The sequence below is a fragment of the Echinops telfairi genome, unplaced genomic scaffold, assembly GCF_000313985.2.
Source record: "Echinops telfairi isolate 266 unplaced genomic scaffold, ASM31398v2 ScPeMD7_655;HRSCAF=1070, whole genome shotgun sequence".
Lineage (NCBI taxonomy): Eukaryota > Metazoa > Chordata > Mammalia > Afrosoricida > Tenrecidae > Echinops > Echinops telfairi.
The window spans coordinates 8,642,443-8,658,396 of NW_022104553.1; the positions used below are offsets into that span (position 1 = coordinate 8,642,443).

The 15,954-nt window shown below is 42.1% G+C and overlaps 1 pseudogene; it reads left to right on the forward strand.

Annotated features, from left to right (window-relative positions):
- The window catches only part of LOC115870313, a 68,494-nt pseudogene extending 62,524 nt beyond the window's left edge, over positions 1-5,970 (forward strand).
- The last annotated feature ends 9,984 nt before the right edge of the window (positions 5,971-15,954 follow it).

Genomic DNA, 15,954 nt, shown 5'->3' on the forward strand with positions numbered 1-15,954 from the left:
GCTTTCTGATTTTTTGAATTGGGCTACCTTTGAGGTTGTTAGGTGGTACCTCGTTGTTGTTTTAAGTTGCATTTCTCTTATGGCTAAAGATCGGGAACATTTTCTCATATGTTTGTTGGCCATTCGAATTTCTGCCTCTGTGAAACTTCTGTTCAAGTCCTTTGCCTACCTCTCAAGTGGGCAATTAGTTGTTTTTTTTTTGGAAGCTAGCATAGTATTGCAGATTTTAGTAATAAGGCCCAGGGGGTGAAGCCAAATTGGCTGTAATCTGTTTTCGAGTGTGGGGTCTGATGAAAGCATATTAAAACTACTGAACAAGACGTGGAATTGCCTTATAAGACATGGAACTACCTTACAAGAGGTAGAACTTCGTTGCAAGATGCTGAATTCCATACCACCTATGAACATAAGTGACTCCATGTTGAGAGAGCCGAAAAGCCCAGTAAGCAATGCTGAATCACGGCACACCTCACTGGAAAGAAGTAAGCCACCTACCAGAGCAGCACCTACAAGCTCCCCAGACACTTCTGGGACACCCTGATAAGACTTTAGCTGAATGCCAGAATGACATCAAAGAGGCAGCAAGACCACCTATAAAAGGCCCCCGGGGAGAGAGAATGAACTCAGAGAGCTAGGAACCAAAGAGGAGACGTCGGCCCCTGCTCTCTCCAACCCTACCCAGGTGAAAACACCACTGAAAGCAATGCCTAATGGGACTAAGGGCCAGGTACTGATCTGATGCCGAATTAAGCTTGTGACTTAAGTTAATGACTTAAGTTAATTTTAAGATTGCTAGATTGTTTGTTGAGTGTTTGAAGTGAATAAACCAAGCATTCGAAAATGTCAAAGAGTGTTAAGTAATTATTGAATGCGCCACTCGTAACAGGGTCTGAGTCTTGAATGGGAGGACAAGGATTTACGGCTACAAATCTAAACATAGCTCTTATCAGGAAAGCCGTATTTCAGGGTTGTATCTTTTTGACTATATTTGCTCAATCTGTATAGTGAATAAATAACCAGAGAAGCTACAGTGTAAGAAGAAGAATAGGACATCAAAATCGGAGGAAGCTTTATTAACAAGTTGCGATACCATATGAGATGACACAACTTTCCTTGTTGAAAGCAAGGAAGACTTGCGGCACTTGCTGATGAAAATCAAAGGGTATAGTCTCCACTGTCGATTTCAACTCATTTTTTAAAAATAAAAAGGAAAAAATCCCTAAATCTTTACATATATATAATATGTGAGGGAAAAATAGAAGTCTAAAGAAAAAAAATCTAATTTCAGTTCCTTACATGTTTACCTGCTGTTGTCCCTAGAAGTTGGACAGTTTAAAATATTTCTATTTTACCTAGAGATAGCAGGTGAAAAGACACACAGTTAGACTTAATAAGAATCTCCAAGATCCAGAAAAACTTGTTAAAAAATTCAAGAGCACTATCCTCATGGATTCCAGGAGGCCCGAGGAATGTGGTGGGATAAAATGCTCCTTTCTCTGGTGTCAGATTTCAACCACCCGGCTATGCCACGAGGAAGGATGGCTTTGGTGCCTGCCAGATTAAATTATTCTGTCACAGGGGAAAAAATTCCAAAACAAAACTCACTGCCCTTGAGTCAATTCTGACTCATAGTGATTCCGAAGGACAGAGTAGAACTGCCTCTTTGGGATCTGGAGATTGCAAATCCTTCTTGGGAAACATGAAGCCTCATTTTTCTCCCACGAATGGCTGGTAGTTTTGAACTGCTGACCTTGGGGTTGGCAGCCGAATGTGTAACCCACCACACCACCGTGGCTCCATAGTGGAAAAAGAGACAGCAAATTTGAATATAATTTTAGAGAGCCCTATATTGAGTTTCAAACAGGACAAAGACAAGACACTGAAAAACCATCTGGACACAAAAACTCATCAGCATCAGCATGAGGCCTTAATGGTGACAAGAGGATTCAAAGCCACAGGGCTACTGTGTTAGTCTGGGTACTTTAGAGAAACAAATCCACAGAAACTCATATGTATAAGAGAGAGGTTTATATAAAGGGTAAGTGGGCATCAAGAAAACATCCCAACCCAGTGCTGCCCAAGCCCACAAGTCCAAGATAAACCCATATGTCTGACACCAATCCACAAAGTCCTCCTCCATCTCACAAAACAGATGCAATGATGCCGACTGCAGGAGGAAAGCCGAGTCAGTGAATGTGTAAGCATCTCAGCGCTGGCAGGGGTCTCCACATGGCTGCTCCAGCACCCAGGGCTGCATCGGGATAGGTCCATGTGGCTCCTCCTCGGGGATGTCTTGCAGGAAGTGAGCCTTGCCAGCTGAAGCAGGGAACTGGCTAAGGCAGCTGCACCCTGGTCTGACCATCAGAAAGCAAGAGACCCAAGAGCTAGAAAGGCGAGGCTCACTGAGCCATTTATCCCTCCGCCTTTCAATTAACCCCACATGTGTTTATCGGCCAGGTTGGCACAATAAACTAACTACCTCAGCTACTTAAATAGGACAAGTAAACAAAGGAAATTCTCACAAAATCGTGATTGGCAAGGGGTCAATTTATCCCAGACATAGATGGGACTCCAGAAGTAGAAAAAAAGATCACATTTACAAGATTGGTCTGAGGTCCTCTGACTATCTTGGCTGCGGCATGACTCATAATCATGTGACCCTACTCCGCCAATTTCCAGCAATGGCACAGCCAGGCAAGTTCTGTGGGTCAAAAGGCCCCTCCATGGGCTGGTCCGGGGAGTGGCAGCAAACACATTCTACCTGAAGGCAGAACTTTCCACAGTGCCCCTGAAAGGTCAGAAAAACAACCAATGCAGCTTGAATGTATGTGGATTTAGGGCTCCCACTGTAAATTGTAGCCTTCTGTAAACCTAGTGCTCCGAATTTAAGCTCTGATATAGGAATCTACAAGGCTGGCCTTTCAGCTTGCAGTTAGCCAAAGTAAAGTTGTGTCCAGGGATGCTTAGACTGCCTTTTCTTTAAAAAATAAATTATTTTAATGGGGACTCGTACAACTCTTATCACAATCCATCCATCTATCCACGTGTCAAGCACATGTGTACATTTGTTGCCATCATCATTTTCAAAACATGTTCCTTCTACTTGAGCCTTTGGTATCAGCGCCTCATTTCCTGCATTGGTTCCTCCAGCCTCCATCCCTCATGAACCATTGGTAATTTATACATTTTTTTTTCATGCCTTGCGCTGACCGATGTCTCCCTTTACTCACTTTTCTGTTGTCCATCCACCTGGGACAGGGTTAGAGGTAGATCCTTGTGGTCGCCCCCCCCCCCCGCCCCCCTACCCCTTATCTTCCTGGCATGGCTGCTCTCGATATTGGTCCCAAGTGGTTTCTTTGTCCTGGATTCCCTGTGTTTCCATGTACATGCTCTGGTCTAGCCAGATTTGTAAGGTAGAATTGGGGTCATGATAATGGGGGGAGGAGGCATTGAAGAACTAGAGGAAAGTTATATGCTTCATCAGTGCTATACTGCACACTGACTGGCCCCTCTTGCTCCCTAGCACCCTTCTGTAAGGGGATGTCCGATTGCCTACAGATGGCCTTTGGGTTTCCACTCTGCACTCCCCGCCCCATTCACATTGACATGATTTTTTGTTCTGGGTCTTTGATGCCTGATACCTGATCTCATCGACATCTCATGATCACACTGCCTGGTGTGCTTCTTCCTTGTGGGCTTTGTTGCTTCTCAGCTAGATGGCCGCTTGTTTATCTTTAAGCCTTTAAGACCCCAGACACTGTATCTTTTGATAGTCAGGATCTTCACCACATTTGCTTATGCACCCATTTTGTCTTCAGCGATCGTGTTGGGAAGGTGAGCATCTCAGAGTGCCGGATTATTAGAACAAAGTGTTCTTGTGTTGAGGGAATACGTGAGTAGAGGCCCAATGGCTTAGACAGCCTTTTATGGTCTCAAGGTCATGGTGCTCTGATTAGACTCTGAAGCCTCCTCATCCGGGTCATGAGTCCAAACTTGGTATTGGTTTCTTAACAGTTAACCATTTGCCTTTCTTAATGGTGAAAATGTCCTCAGGGGGTGCATCCTGGTGACAAGACTTACTCTTCAAGCTGTCTTGTCAGGATTCCTGCCTTTAGTTTTCCCAGCTTAACTGGGTTCATAGTCCATGATGATGTCTTCTTCAGACAGGAACCAGTCATCTTTCTTTCTCTTGGGAGAAAGATGAGGCTTTCTACTCTTGGAAAGAGTTCCTGGCTCAGAAACCCACAGAGGCAGTACTATTCTGTCCTATAGGATCACTGTGAGTTGGCATTGACTGGATGGAAGTGAGTTTCTTTCTTTGTTTTTAAATAGCTTCATCACAGAGGAAGATTGTGTTATTCACTTTTCATGATATGCTCTCTCCTTCCATTTCTGTTAGGTGGGAAATGGCCATGAAGTAATTGGAACTTCCAAACACTTTCCCAAAGAAAGCTGTCCCAGAAGACATGGGATTGCATCAAGGCTTGCAGAACAAATGAAAATGCCTGAATTGCAGTTTATTATTGAATGCCACATGCATGGTGTCATTACTAACCGAATATGTATGGGAACATTTTGTCCTAGAGGGCTTTAATTGTACCTAGAATGTTTGCCATTCACCCTATGATCAGGTGGAGTAGCGGCTTGTCTTGGTACCAACCAGTGTTCTAACAAGGGAAGTTCTCACCCACTTCCACTCTCTGCTTCAAGTGCTTCTTGTTTTTCCTGCCCCTCTTCTTCAGAGTAAGTTACGATGCAGTTTACTGCCCGCACGTCTTTCTTCTCAGCCCTCAATTACTGGGAGGGAAAACCTAGTTCTGCAAAGTATAGGTGTGAAAATCTTTACCCAGTACTTAGGTCTTGGTTGCTCAGAATCTTGGTGTCTGGTTTAGTGAGGGATGGCAGGGAAGGATCACGAGAGAGAAGGGAAGGAGCTATATGGCTGTGGCCAGACGAGTCTCTGAAAATGTAATCCTGGCAGAGACACATTTGCCACCGATTTCAAGAAGAAGCTGGTGACCTGGGCATAGAAAAGGGAATACGGCTCTCTGTGCAGCACCACAGCGGTCGGCAAAACACGAGAGTCTTACAAAAGGTGGCAAAAAAAGGAGCCAAGAAGAAGTGGTTGATTAATTTTCTAACAAAGTTTGGTAGGATGCGAAAGCACTATCTGTGATTAATATAAGAAATATTGGATAACATATGACAAAATAATAATAATTTATGAATTATGAAGGGTTCATGGGGGCGATGAGGAGCCAATCTTAAGGGCTCAAGTAGAAGGCAAATGTTTTGAGAATGATGAGGGCAACAAATGTACATATGTGCTTGACACAATGGATGGATGGATGGATTGTGATAAGAGTCCAAGCCCCCAATAAAAGGATTTTTAAAAAAGAAATATTGGAAAATATAAGAAACACTGAAACAGAGTCACCAGAACTAAAAGAAGGAAACTTGCATTTGATGTACTTACTGGGGACGTTCAGGGCAAAACCTACCTGACCAACTTCCATGGCACGGGTCTTACCTTAACACAATGTGTTCATGGTCAGAAAATGGCAGACCGCGATGGAGGCTCATGTTGATGTCAAGACTACCGACGGCTATCAGCCTCGTCTGTTCTGTGTTGGTTTTACTAAAAAACACAATAACCAGATTCGGAAGACCAAAAGAAAAGGATAGAAAGCATGACCCGACACGTGCAGACAAAGGGTTTGAAAGAAATGGTCAATGAATTGATTCCCGAGAGCATTGAGAAAGACGTCGAAAAGTCTTGACGATCTATGTATCCTCTCCATGACGTGCGCGTCAGGAAAGTGAAAGTGGTAAAGCAACCCCAGTGTGAACTGGGAAACTCATGGAGGTCCACGATGAAGGTGGTTGTTCTGGAAAAGCAGCTGGTGATGAGACGGGTGCTAACACGGAACAAGCTGGTGGCTTGAGCCACCAGTTCAAGAATCGGTTTAAATGTCAACCTTTTAATGATGACAAAGAAAAGATCTTATTTGTGGGGATAAAAAAGAAATAAAATGAAGTAAATGGGGGGAAAATGAAGCAATCATAACGACAGGGAAAATAAAATTTTATAAATGAAATCAGACATCGCTTGGCCTACCTGTAGTTAATATTTACAGGATTATCACATCCATATTGAAACAAGTCGACCAGAAATTGATACATGGCTATATTGGGAGCAAAGAAAGTGAGAAACCGTGTATGTGTGCACGTGTGTGTGTGTGTGTGTGTGTGTGTGATGTTGGGTGAAAATGGTAAAAGAGATCTGCACCCTGAACTTACATAACAGGAAGCTAACACGACTAACTGAATAAATAGCAAGTACCACTAACTGAAAAACCGAAGACAACATGTAAGAATATGACATCGAAACCTGAGAATAAGCAAGAAATGGCTAGTACAGTTGCCTCAAGAGAGCACCGCCACTGCTATGTTCACTTTTTAAATTCCTAATTTTAAAATTATGGTCTTGGGCCTCCACTCGAGTACTCCCTCAATGCAAGAACACTTTGTTCTATTAAAATGGCATTCCATGATGCTCACCTTCCTGACACGATCGCTGAAGACAAAGCAAGTGCATAAGCAAATGTGGTGAAGAAAGTTGATGGTGTCCGGCTATCAAAAGAGACAGGATCTGGGGTCTTGAAGATAAACAAGATAAACATGCGGCCATCTAGCTGAGAAGCAACAAAGCCCACATGGAAGAAGCATGCCAGTTTGTGTGATCATGAGGTGTCAAAGGGATCAAGTATCAGGCATCAAAGAACAAAAAATAATATAATTGTGAATGAGGGGGAGTGCATAGTGGGGACCCAATGCCCATTTCACCAAGAGATAGCCATGTGAAATATATAAGGCAAGAGCCCCCAAATACTGGACTTTTGAATTTGTATTTAAAATTGCTTATGTCATGTGGACAAAAGCTCCAGAAAAACTAGTGGGTGTTGAGGTCATTTGCAATGTTGTTTCAAAAGGGCATGAACTCAGATGTGAGTACATTTCTTGGAAGTGAGGGAATTCTGAGCTGAGAATGAGCAGACAGGGAGTAGTTCTGGGACAAGAGAAAGTTGGAGGACAAAGAGAAATGAAGAAATAAAACTAAAAGAAGAGGCATTATTGGACCCTTTAGCTTTCTCAGAACCAATTGGCTCAAAAAACTCACTGCCATAGAGTCAATACAAACTCACAACAACCCTATAGGACAGGGTAGAACTGTCCCTGTTTCCGAGATCGTAACAACTCGTTTTAGGAACAGACAACCCTGCCTTTCTCATGTGGAGCACTTGGTGGTTTTGAACTGCTGGCCTTGTAGTGAGCAGCCCAATTTGTAACCACTACATCACCAGGGTGCCTAGGAAATCTCTTTACATTAAGAGGTCTTAATTCATTAAGTTGGCAATGTTCTATAACCATTGCATAACATTTTGTTTTATTTGTTAACAGTGCAAATATATACTTTATAGATTACTGAAGCCTCTTTAAACTTCAAACTTAAATTTTAAAAACCTATTGATCTTTTCCCCCTGTAATGAAAGGCCAAGCAGATGCCAAGAAGCAGGGGAGTCCTTCTGAGTAAGTGAGAAGGTCACTTGGCTCATAAAAGTGAGAGGGGGCGTTGAACTGAGCATCTGTTACTCTGGGTCTCCGTCTTTTTTTCTTGTGTGGCATTGATCTCATGTGACTTTGCAGAAAAAAGGTCAAGTGAGTAGACGTGAAGGGGATTAAGAGAGAAAGTCTGAGAGAAGATTAAGAAAAAGTGAAACAAAACAAGAGTATCTGGTGCTAATGGAACCCCACGAAATACAAGCTGAATTGTTCAAGTTAACAGCTGGCAGAAGTAAACCTCTCTTGTTAGAAGCCAGAGGTGGCGGGTACGTATTTCCAAACTCAAAGAAGCACCAGGCTCTTGAAGAAATGATTTGGTCCACAACAGGGAATATTGCTAACTGATTGGAAACAACAAAATGGTAAAGAAGTAGGAACAAGGTCCTAATATTCACGCCCCGAGTGTAAGGGATAGGATGAAGTGCACGTGTCTGATAGAAGTTTCTATAAACATGTGCATAATAAATTCTATGATCGTCTGATTCAAAATGTCCAAGACCAGTTCACTAATGCCTCGGATATTAATCTGTGTAGTCTTCCTAGATTCATACTTGGTGCATTTCACATCTTCATTATATTAGGGGTTTGCAGCTGTTTCTCTCATTTTGAGTGATGCTCCATCAACCAATGAAGGTCATCGAGGTTTTACTCCATCCACATAACCTGGTAAACTCTACCTTGAGAAAGTAGCTATTCCTCAATCCTATTTTGACTGCCCTCTGACCTGAGGGGCTCATCCTATGGTATTATACTTGATAATGCTCCATCCGAATTCACAAAGTTTTCAGTGTATCTGACAATGTTCGGCTTCCGGTCATAAGATGTTTCCGTGGTTAATCCCTCCGGAGTGGACTGCCTATTCTTCCTTTGTCATGTGTCCTTGATCTGTGTGTGGATGTAATAAGTGCCAGATAAGTATTTTGCCATTGTTACTTTCAAAATTCCAGAAATGTTACGGTTCTTTTTTGTTTGGATATGACTTTTGCTCCCGAGGAAAGAATTGATTGATAAATTCCGATGCAAGAGTAAATATTAACTACTTACAGGCTGCGGTATTTAGAACTCAAAAGTCCTACAGAAATCTCCAGTTGTAACAGTCAGATTACTGTTATATGCTGACTTAACAATTTTCAGACCTTAGTTCCATTTTTACACATAGGAGAACTTCAAAGAGCTAAATCTATGGGGTAGCAGACAATGGAAATATGTTTTTGCTCAAATCATATAACCAACCCCAATGCACTGCCATAGAGTTGATTGTGACTCGTCGAGACACTACAAGTCAGAGGAGGGCTGCTCCCTGGGGTTTCTGAGGCTGTGAATCTTACGGGAACAGGCAGTCTCATCTCTCTCTAGCAGAGAGCTGGTGCTTGGGCTGGTGACCTTGTGGTTCCAAGCATAATCCATGATGCCAACAGGGCTCCTTAAATAATGGTAACTGCTAGTCCAGCCATGGATGAGGACTTAGAGGAGACGGGTTAGACCAGGTCTAGGAATAGAATCTAGATTCCTAAAGACAAGGAGGGTTTATACTTTTAAACACTCTTACCATTTAGTATTCTGAATAAGTACTTCTACACCCTTGTGTCAGTTCCATTTGTGATAAAGAGAATAAGAAACTACACGCTCACTGGAGTGGGTCTCAAAACTGGGTTATCATTTAACTATCAATTTTATCAGCAGTGCTTTCTCAAAAGCACTGATTCTGGAAAATCTAAGAATAGTATTCTTTCAACCCCCAAAGGTCTTTGTTTTCCGATTCAAATCTCCTTCTTGTAGACATTTGATGATTCTGTGCCTAAGACCTTCATTCATAATTTATTTTTTAAATTCTGGTATAAGGTTGACATTTATTTATTTTTTTTAAAAATCATTTTATTGGGGGTTCATACAGCTCTTATCACAATCCATCCATCCATCGAGGTTGACATTTCTTAAAGCATTCCTTCAAGCATATTGACATGAGTTTTGGGAAACTGCCCTTTAGTTCGTGGTGATGAGGAAAACCGGGCCATATAGATGATCAGGAGCTATTGTTGTATCACTCGGAAAGGAAAATTGGGGCTGAAAGGGCCCTAAGACTAACTCCTGACCGTGTCCTGACCAGTCCCCTGACCAATTTCTCAGGGGCTAGTGCGATTGATTATTCACCAGCATTATGTATTGAATAAACAAAGCTTTTGGAAACTTTCCAGTGAATCCTCTTAGAAAGTTTTCTAATTAAATGTTAAGTGTTAACTTGGAGTAAAACATCATCTTCATAGTTAATCTGCTTGTCAAAGTTCATTTGCCTTTGCCAAGAAGAGGTTAGACAATATCCATTATGTATTTTTTCTGTTGAATGGTGTCTAAAGGGACCTTTTGTTTTGAAGAATGAAGTGAAAATGGACTCATCAAGGATCTGAACAGAATTTTGCTTCTAGCTACAGGGTATATGTTTTACTTGGACTGGAGTTTTAACTTGTAATTAGGCTGCAATGACTAGGAGGTTTCATAACTGTGACTTGGGGAAAGTCTCACAGATGGTGTCTGCACTTGAAGTACATTAGCTAGGAACCAAATCTATGTTTCCCCGAATGGAAGGTAATTCAATCACAGCATCCCCACTACCCAGTAGGTAGCTATTAAACAAAGACAAGACCTCAGACCCTTTGCTGTTGAGTTAATTCCAAGTTAGTGACTTTATAGGAGGGAATAGAATTTCCCCACAGGGTTCCCAATGCTATCAATCTTAATGGAAGTAGTGTTCCTTTTGAGCAGCTGATAGGTTTGAACCACTGACCTTGCAGTCAGCAGCCTAATGCTTATCCCACAGCACCACCAATGCTCCTTTATGTACCTACAGATAACCATGAAAATGAGAAACTTTTTGACTATATTTGAAGATGTGAGAAATTTGAGTGAATAGTAGATATTATAATAATTTAAATGCTTAATTTACACTTCCATTTGTCTTTAAAATTTTTTTAATTAAAAGATCATTTTATTGGGGGCTTTTATAACAATTCTGTGTTAGACAGGGTTCTCTGGAGAAACAAAACCAGAATGCTAATAATTTTATATATATTTATACAAATAGATAGATATATAACACAAGAAATAAACAGTTAATTTAAATTATAAAGCAGTGCAAATGTCTCAGAGCAACTCGCTCCTGTGAAACAGTTGTGAGACACTGGTAGTCCTTCAAGTCTTGAGGGCCGCCGGGTAGTCCTCTGTAGAACAATTCAGGCTATCTGGGTACAGGCAGCAAACAGCAAGGCAGGTCACCAACAGTCAGCCAGATGACAGGGTCTGACAGTCCCCAGCTCAAGAGATGTAAATTCCAATGGTGTGACAAAGCAGGTCTTGAAGGAACCTCAAATTACAGCGACACAGTCCACAGGTTAGATGTCCCACAGGTAGTGTAGCTTCCAAATTGAGGCACAGAACAAGCAAGGCAGCTGCACACTGGTCCAATAATTAAAGAGCAAGAGACAAGAAAGGCGAGGCTCGCTGAGCCATTTATCTCTCTGCCCTTCAATTAATCCCACATGTGTTTATCAGCCAAGTTGGCACAATAAACTAACTACCTCAAATTCATACACCAATTGTATCAAGCATATTTGTATGTATATTACCATCATTATTTTCTAGACATTTACTTTCCATTGAGCCCTTGGTATCTGTTGGTTTTTTCCCCCTCCTTCCCCAACCCCACCCTCGTGACCCCTTGATGAATTAGAAATTATTATTATTTTTACAACTTACACTGACTGCTATCTCCCTTCCCCCATGGTTTCTGTTGTTCACCCCCCTGGAGAGGAGTGTGTGTGGTTATGTGTCGAACATTGCAATCAGTTCCCTCTTCCTCCCCTCCTCTCCCCAACTTCCCCCTGCCCTCTTGTTTTGCTACTCCCATTCTTATTCCTGGATTCCACGTGTCATGAGCTCTTAGCTCTTATCTGTACCTGTGCACATGCTCTGGTTTAGCCTGCAGTGAAAGGGAGAACTGGGATCATGATAGCGGGGGGTGAGGAAGCCTCAAGGAAACAGAGAAATACTGTGTGTTTCATCGGTGCTATACTGCACCCTGGTTGACTCATTCCTTCCTGTGAGGGGACGTCCCATTGTGTACAGATAGGTTTGGGGTCTCTGCTCTGACTGCCCTCATTCTCAACAACATGGTTTTTTGTTTGTTTGTTTGTGGCCTTCTGATGCCTATTTCTGGGTCCTAATTGTACAGACTAGTGTGCTTCTTTGATGTGGGCTTGTTGCTTCTCTGCTAGATGGCTGCTTGTTTAACTTCAAGCCTTTAAGATTCCTAGACACTAGATCATTTGATTGCTGGGAACCATCCGCTTTTGTGTTAGTCTGGGTAGATTAGACAAATTCATAGAGACACTTAAATGTGTATAAGAAAGAGCTTTATATACAAGAGCAATTGAATATTGAGAAAACATCCCAGCCCAGTCCAGATCAAGTCCATAAGTCCAATATTAGCCCATATGTCTGATACCAATCTATTAAGTCCTCTTCAGATTCACAAAACACATGAAATGGCTCTGAATGCAGGAGGATCACAGGCCACTGGGTGGAAAGTCTTGTGGATCCAGTGGCGGTGCTAGCATCTCAGTGCTGGCAGGAGCCTCTATGTGGCAACTCCAGCTCAGAGCACTAACACAGCTCCATGTGTCTTGTCAGCTGGAATGTCTTCCAGGGAATGTGTGTCCTGCCTCCAGTGAGCTATTTACCTCATTTGCTCCTCCAAATGAGGTCATCAAGCTGTGACCTGATTGACAGGCTAAACTCCAACCCTTCTCTCTTAAGTCTCAAATTGACAACAGATTATGTAACTACCACAACCGTCTTCACCACATTTGCTTATGCACCCATTTTGTCTTCAGTGATTGTGCCAGGAGGGTGAGCATCACAGAATGCCAGGTTGTTAGAACAAAGTGTTCTTGCGTTGAGGGAGGGCTTGAGCAGAGGGCTGAAGTCCATCCACTACCTCAATGTATTGCTATATAAATATATGTACATAGGCCAATACCTCTATTTTTATGAATTAATGTATTTACATATGTACACACGTACGTTTATACCTTTATTCATAGCTTTGCTTCCTAGATATTTCCTGTTTCCTTTTACCTTCCTTCTGCCCCACCATCATGCTCACCCTTCTTTTATGTTTGTTTTCCAGTTAGTTCTTTCATACTGTTGCTGTATTGAGTCCATCCAAACACGTTGTGGTTTTCTGTAACTTGCACCAAGGAAATACCGACAGACCTGCTACTTTGGTTTTGTCAGTATTTTGTGATGTATCAAGATAGGGAAGGGCCATGAAGTCATCAAGTTAAGGAGGTTGGGTGGGTGGTGTGTTTTGAAATAGGATCCAAACTCCACAAAGATTCTCTATGAGAAGTACGGCCATAGTCCCCAAGTCAAAACAAGGAGAAGGAGTCTCTGACTACTTTCTTCCCCACCTTTCCCCTTCCCCCAAATTATAAATTTATCTCTTTAAGCTGTTGTTTCTTCCCTTCTTTCCTCTGTGATGACAACTTTTGTCTTTTTGTATTTAACTTTCTTTCATTGGAGTTAAAGTCACAGAACATAAAACTTACCACTTTAAAGTTTAGAAATGTCTGTTTAGAACACACTTTAGAAATGACTAGATACTTGTCAAATGGGTTGTGTTGGAATCCACCTACATATAGGTGGATTAGAGATAGTGGTTGACATTAGTCTTTAAGTTTTAGAGCACCCATTGTTTGCTAAAAGGAGAAGGACTTGAAATGCTTGCTAACGAAGATCAAGGATCACAGTCTTCAGTCTGGATTACAACTCAATGTAATGAAAACCAAAATGTTCACACTTAGGTAGCATCGTTACAAACAGAAAAGACTGACGTTGTCAAGGATTTCATCTTGCTTGGAGCCACAATCGATGCTCGTGGAAGCAGCAGGCAAGAGATCACGTGATACATTGCACTGGGTAAATCCGCTGCCCAAGACCCCTTTGTTATCATTGTTAGATGCCATCACTTCAGTTCCAACTCACAGTGACTTTGTGCGCAACAGACGGAAACAAGCACTGTGCAGTCCTGCACCATTCTCACAAATGTCCCTATGCTTCAGCCTGTTGTTACAGCCGCTGGGAAGCCTTCCTCTTTTTCATTGCCCCTCTACTCTCCTAGAAATGATGTCCTTCTCCTAGGATTGTTCTTGCTTGATGACATGGCCACAGTATTTAACATGAAGTCTGGTTGCCCTTGTCTTTAAGGACCCCCTCTGGCCATACTTATTCCAAGACGGATACATTTGTCCTTTCAGCCGTCAGTCCGTGTTACTTTCAAGATTCTTCTCCAGCACCACCATTCAGATGCACCCATTATTCTTCAGTCTTCCTTATTCAATGTCCAACTTTCACATGCACAGGGGGCAGTGTAAAATATCCTGACTTGGGTCAGGCACACATTAGTCCTCAAAGTAATTCTTGCTTTTCAATACTCTAAAGAGGTCATGTACAGCAGATTTACCTACCACAAGGCATCTTTTGATCACTTGACTGCTGCTTCCATGAGCATTGATTGTGGATCCAAGTAAGACAAAATCCCTGACAACCTCAATCTTTTCTCCCTTTATCCTGATGTTATCTATTGGACCAGTTGTGAGGATTTTGATCTTCTTTGCATTGAGTCATAATCCATACTGAAGGCTGCAATCTTTGATTTTCATCAGCAAGTGCTTCAACAATGCCTCCTCACTTTCAGCAAACAAGGTTGTGTCATCTGCAGATTGCAGGTTGTCAATAAGTCCTCTTCTAATCCTGATGCATATAAGCCAACTTCTCTGATGATTTGCTCAGCATACAGATTGAATAAGGATGGTAAGAGGATACAATCCTGAAGCACAACTTTCCTGATTTTAAACCATGCAGTATTCCCGTTTCATAGGTTTTTTTGTGTGTCATCATGGCTTCTGTAGGGATATGTGGGCAGAGTTTAGCCTGTCAATCCTGTCACAACTTGATTGGAGGGCTACTTAGATAAATGACTCTCAAGAGGCTGGCCTCTTCTTCTTTCTCCCTGGTAATTGGACCAGTGGGCTGCTGCCTGTATTGGCTGCTCTGCCTCAACCATGCACTGCGCTATCTCTAGGCCAAGCCAACCTCTGGATCATGGTGGATCGTGCTGCAGTGCTGTGAATCCCTAGGTCTTAGGGCTCCATCTTGACCGACTTCTTTATGATGATGCTGTGCTACTGGCCTCTGCTACGCCTCAACATCTCATCTTCCTGCTGTTGCTGCCCCACCTTGCTGTGTCTGCTGCTTTTGGGTTGATTCTGCTTGTCTGGCCTGTGGTCAGACTCCATAGCTTCTACCAGCCACTTGGCTGTCTGTTTCCTTGACCTTGGACCAGTGGCTGGCGAAAGTAGGAAGGACCTTCAGTATATTAACTGTCTCATGAAAAGTGAGCTGAAGTGAGCCCTCTGTACTGCTATGTGGACTAATTAGCTGTGGTATTCCTACTTGCTGTATAAATCTATCTATCTATTTATCTACCTATACATATATCTATATACATACAAACATGCAAGGGGGTACCCCCCATAAAATGGAATTTTTTTTAGAAAGCAATGCATTAAATTATTATTATTATTATTTTAACAAAACAACCTTATCACCTTCAAAGTACTCTGCATTACACTTAATATAATTATCAAATCTGAGATTCCATTCCTGGAAACATTTTTCAAACTCATCTGTTTGGATGGCTGACAGCACCTTCCTCCTGTTTTTTCTTCACTCTTCTATGTCATCAAATCGATGACCTTCCATGTCCCTCTGCATTCTCAGAAACAGACAGAAGAGTGAGGTCAGGTGTAAAGTGTGTGGAGCAAGAGAGGAATGTTGCTTTCTGACCAAAACTGGTGCACTGAGATGGCTGCACGAGCAGGTGCATTGTTGTGGTGGCCAAATTAGTCCCCCACCTGCCACAAATCAGGCCTTTTTGTTGACACACACTGTTATGTTATCTTTTCAGAACCTCTAAACAGAAAGCTTGATTAACAGTCTGACCTGGGGAAATGATGAACTCCAAATGTACTATGAATCCACATTTTTGTCCATTTAGGAAACTGATGGATGTCTAGAATGGGATTTGTCTTCAATCCACAATTCACCTTTTTTGAAACAAGAAAACTACTTGTACACTTGATTATTTTCCCCATAGTGCTGTCCTTGTAAGCTGTGTTCAACATCATAACAGTTTCTGCGGCATTTTCCTGAGCAGGAAACAAAAAATTCACAGCTGCATGCTGTTCTCTTAAATTGGCCATCACCAAAAATGAG